The following is a 6,000-nucleotide window of genomic DNA, read 5'->3' on the forward strand; positions in this document are numbered from 1 at the left end:
AAATAAAAATAAAAAATTAATGTGCAAAGATCAAAATAAAAAATATAATGACATGTTTTGATTGTTTCTTTGGCTAATAAATTAGAGGATAAGCTGATTTTTATTGGGTTAAAGTCTTTTTTATATATTATTTATTTTCTTTTGTTTTTTTTTTCAAATTAAAAATTGGACATCAAAATTTTCCCTTTTAATTCATTAATATTATATATATTACATTACATATTACACCTTTCTTTCACTCATATTGCACAGTGAACATATATATCTGTTAATTTTTCATCTAAATTATAGAGTGGACACACATACATAATAATTATAAAGCATGTGATTAATAATATTTTAAGTAGGCTTTGAACTCTTAAGACAAATGGTTGTTATTCATGTTGAAATTAAAGGTTATTTAAATGTGTAAACAAGGCAAGACATAATTTAATCAAAACTTAATATATTAAATTATGAGTTTTTCATATTTTTTATATTCTTTGAAAATAAGGAAAGACATATATCAAATTTATATGGATTTAAAAGTGGGTACACATAAGTGAAGATGAAGACACCACCTATGGCTTCTTTTATCTAAATGCATTAAAAGCATGCAAATAACATGATAAAATTTATAAGTCCAAAGGTTCACCTCATGTTTACATGCCTATTTAACATATGCATATGCAACCATAATAAATGCATTACTTTCCTAAGTAAATTTAAAATAAAAATGCAGATACACCAACCATTTAAATAATTGCAAAAATTATTATTATAGTGGGGTATCCTATGTTTAGGATTTCATTCTACATGAATATATTTGGTCTTCCTAATACTCTCTAAGATGAAAGAAAATATTATAAGAGCAATAGAAATTAAATGAAATTTGTTAGTCACTTGGTATATTGCTCACTAATACTTCATGACCATCGTATATGTGAGTTATGTAATAAAGAGCTCGAATCAAAAGAACATTTTATTTTTTCATGTCTGACCTACTATGATACCATGATAAATATTATTTCTATCACATGCCTAGCCCTCTTTGTGCTTGGTTGAGGTTACATAGTGCACACACACACACACACACACATCCTTCATAAATACAATGATTAGTTATGATAATATAATTTTATCTCAATGATTAAAATTAGACTTTATTAATCTATAATTGTCATCACATATTTTGATTGTTTGTCAAATTAATAGTGATGGAATGAGATTTTGCGGTTTAATCAAAATCCCTTTCCTTAAACAAAATCAATCTAGACGCCTGTGGGTTATGGCCCACTAAGCCTTTTGGAAGCGTTCATAGGCCTTCAGCCTTTAACCATGGACTTACATTAAAATCAGAGCCACCACACTGTTGGCCTTTTCACATCAATCGGGAGCATTACACATATCGGCATTAAGCCTTAACCCTTTGGCTGCAACACAATACAAAGAATACACGGGAAATCCGCTCGAGCACATATCTCAAATCTTATGCACCGGCATTCATAACTATCGGTGGTTTCGGTTCTTATCACCTTCCCTCAACACTGTTCTGATGCTGCCCGACTGCTAACACCTTCGATCCTTCCGATCGCCGATCGGCTTATCGGCGATATAGATGTCAGCATATCGCTTATCGGCTATTCAACTCCGCCATCCCTTGAACTTCGTCAATTGCGATCGTCGATCACACCTCTGTCATTGATCCTCTTTCGATCCAATGGTCCTTGTTTCATCGGTGGTCGCTCATCAGCATTCCTTGAAATCTGGGGTCCGGCCCTTTGTAAACGAGTTCTGCCAATGCGATATGGTTCTGGACTCTTGATCCATAAGATTAAACGACTCCTGTGTCTCCTCGCCATTTTGATGGAATCTCTGCATATATTAAACACAGTTCTCTGCCACCTACGTTCATAAATGACTCCACATATAGCAGCATTCATTTGATCACCATCGATCCTACTATGATCGATGGTTGATCAACACACATACAAATAGGAAATTAAGACATCAATGTATATTTATATATGAAACACAGACAGGCACATAAATCAACACTTAACACATGCTTTCTATTATATACAGAGCACAGTTACAATTCTAAGGCATTTCAGCCTAAGGACAAACCCTCCTTTCGACTACATATTGTCTATCTACTGCTCTCTCCTCTATCTACCTCACACTTGAACATGCAGGTTCATATATATAAGGAACATTGTTGGATCAGATCACAGAAGGATCCGATCAATCCTCTAGCCAAAAGCATAAAAGCTCTCATACGCATGCATGCATATAACACATGGCAGATTACATTTTATAAAGTCTTTGAGACTTATCCATTTCTTTAAATCTGTTTTAAAACAGATTTTTCCCTGTTTTGCTCCCCTGGTCCACGTCTTCCTCTTTTTTCTGCTTTGGATTCCTCCCTCTGACTAAGGGTGCCGGATGCTCCTACATCAGACTCCTAAGGCACAAAAATTTATGAGCTCCTGGTCATATGCTTCTCCTTATCCTTACCAATTCTACCCACTGCATTCGTTAGTGGAACCACCTTCATGGTCTTCTGTGAGTTACAACCAAGCCTATGCAATAATAGTCTTCCTCTGTTACACGATACTTCACCCAGTCCTCTTCACTCGGTATTTTGGCATCCTTCAGGTTCTCTCCCCTGGAACTAATTGCTGACTAACAATTCTACCTAACACTTCTTTTGCTAGAATTATTATCTCTAAGACAACTCTACCCAAAATCGCAACTGTGGAGCTGCCTCAACAACTTCTACCCAACCGCAGTTGGAAGTTGTTCTCAGCTTCTCTTGAGCACTCCTTGCTCTTAGGCTATTGCTGCAAATCTTCTCACCTTATGCTATCATTCTCTACGTGACAGTAAGACCATAACTCTTCATCTCTATCAATTGTACCTCCTGCTCCTCTTCTCTGGAATCCTTCCTCTTGGGAAACTCTTTAATCTCCCTTCTTGCAGGAAAACTTTCCCTGCTCTAATACCAAATGATGGAATGATATTTTGGGGTTTAATCAAAATCCTTTTCCTTAAACAAAATCAATCTAGAGGCCTATGGGTTATGTCCCACTAAGCCTTTCGGAAGCATTCATAAGGCCTTCAACCTTTAACCATGGACTTACATTAAAATCAGAACCACCACACTATCAGCCTTTTCACATCTATCGGGAGAATTACAACATTAAGCCTTAACCCTTCGGCTGCAACAAAATATAAAGAATAAACAGGAAATCTGCTCAAGCACATAGAAGGTGGATCTAAAATCTTATGCACCGACATTCATAACTATCAGCGGGTCCGGTCCTTATCGCCTTCCCTCAGCGTTGTTCCGATGTCGCCCGACTGCTGACACCTCCGATCCTTTCGATCTATTATCAGCTTATCGACGATATAGCTGTCGGCATATCACTTATCATCTATTCAACTCCACCATCCCTTGACCTCTGTCAATTGCGATCACCGATCACACCTCCGTTGTTGATCCTCTTTCAATCCAATGGTCCTCGTTTCATCGGTGGTCGCTCATCGACATTCCTTGAACTCTGGTGTCCGGCCGTTTGGAAACGATTTCTGCCGATGCGATATGGTTCTGGACCCTTGATCCATAAGATCAAATGACTCCTGTGTCTCCTCACCATTTTGATGGAATCTCTGCATATATTAAACACAGTTCTCTACCACCTGCGTTCATAAACGACTCCACATATAGCAGCATTCATTTGATCGCCATTGATCCTACTGTGATTGATGGTCGATCAACACACATACAAACAGGAAATTAAGACATCAACATATATTTATATATGAAACACAGACAGGCGCATAAATCAACACTTAACACACGCTTTCTATTATATACAGAGCATGGTTACTATTCTAAGGCATTTTAGCCTTAGGAAAAACCCTCCTTTCAACTACATATTGTCTATCTACAGCTCTCTCCTCTATCTACCTCACACTTGAACACACAAGTTCATATATATAGGGAACATTGTTGGATCGGATCATGGAAGGATCCTATCAATCCTCGAGCCAAAAGCCCGAAAGCTCTCATACGCATGCATGCATATAACACATGGTAGATTACATTTTATAAAGTCTTCAAGACTTATCCATTCCATCTTTAAATCTGTTTTAAAACAGATTTTTCTTTGTTTTGCTCCCCTGGTCCACGTCTTCCTCTTTTTCTTCTTTGGATTCCTCCCTTTGACTAAGGGTGCTGGATGCTCCTGCATCAAATAGCTACATACATTTTCTGCAACAACAAACAACCGTAGATTTTTTCTACAACAAAACTTACATATAGATTCGCTATATCTTTCAAAGTATAACCTAAGTATTTACAATTTTAAGCGGACGTGTCTCTTTTAATATAGGGTACCTATACACCCAAAATCAACTTGACTCTTATTACATGTTTGGACTTCTAGGAAATTTTATAGCTACAAGTGTTTTCTGTTGCAACAACTTGACAATTTTCGCTGCAACCACCTTACATTTTTTGTAGCAACAATTTATATAGAAAAACATGATGGTCAAGTAGAAAAATATCATTTAAATATGTTCATCAAATAAAACAAATATCAATCTTAACAAACTCAATAGGACTAAAGAAAACTTGTCTTTAATTCTCATAATGTCACAATTAGATTTAGAACAGGGTAATCAAATTCAAGAATCATATCCTCTTATGAAATTAACTTAGAGACATACACAATAGTACATCCAAGATAGAATTTCTATGGGTTTTGAGTTATAGTACACATATGTAACCATTAATATGACAACATATTGCTAACTTTTTTTCCTCTTTCCAACTAGGCTTCTAGCTTTCCAAGAATCAATATCGCAATAATTAATAACATGTAAAATGTGTCACTACAATTGTGCTCTTACAACCCTTCACATGAAATTATTATAATAAATTCTAGGATTGCATATAGAGATGCCAATGAAAATATCCATGTATAATTTCGTTTCCATAAGCTTACATTTGCCTTTTACTTAGACAATCCTATTAAATCTTAAAAATTAGCTATGTAAGTAAAAGGATAGATTTGTATAAGATCTAAGAACCATTTATATTCATATTGTCCACTATTTGGAAAATCCTTTGGTGGGATCTGTGGGAAAATAGTCCCTTTGTTCAAAGCATAAATTAGACAAATAGAACTAGTAACTCCATTGGGGATAAATACTTAGTCCTTGAATTCTCCTTTTATTTTCTATGTCTCTTATTTTGTTTCTTTTTGAGTGGTGTTTTGCCAATTACAAGCTCCTTTGGGACTATTTCAACCCAAACACATAGCATAGGACTTAGATTTGATTCTCATTCATCTTAAAAATCGATCTCATAGCTTGGTTACTCCCATTTAGTGATAGGGTGACTTCAGCCTATGGCCGCTCCCACTTCCAGTACTTGAGTGTAACATCAGTTGTAGACTAGTCTTGAGTATATAAGTGTTACATGTAATCAACGAATAAACCTTGGGAATTGCACAATCAAGTGGAGGAAAATTCCTAAAAAATAGGGGCCTAATTCCTTAGGATTTGTATAAGGAAATAGGGGCTCAAACATAGGAAGAAATGACTAAGTATGGGCCAGAGCTTCTCATTGAGCAGAGAGATAGGTTATTCACTTGGAGGTTGTTCTTAGAGCGGGCAAGCAATTGCAATACATTCTCTATTAATATAATTAATGCAAAGAGGCTTGAGGGGTTTTTCCCAGTTGGGTTCCCCTAGAAAAATATTGTGCATGTGTGGTTTTTCTTATTGCAAGTTTGTGAATGTTTTTCTAACTTGTGAATTAATTTTGGTAGATCAGTAGAGTAGAATTGTGTCTCTTGATTTTAGATTAAACTTCTTGAGAAGTCGCAATTATATCACCAGATTTATAAATGGTATCAGAGCAAGATTCACATTAGGACATGAATTTCGAATTTCTTGCTCAGGAGTTTCGAATTTGCAGCTTCAGTGTAGCAGGATCTCTTCAGAGTTGGA

Source organism: Pinus tabuliformis, chromosome 6 (genome assembly GCF_031772625.1).
Source record: "Pinus tabuliformis cultivar Carrire ecotype Pingquan chromosome 6, CPIR1, whole genome shotgun sequence".
NCBI lineage: Eukaryota > Viridiplantae > Streptophyta > Pinopsida > Pinales > Pinaceae > Pinus > Pinus tabuliformis.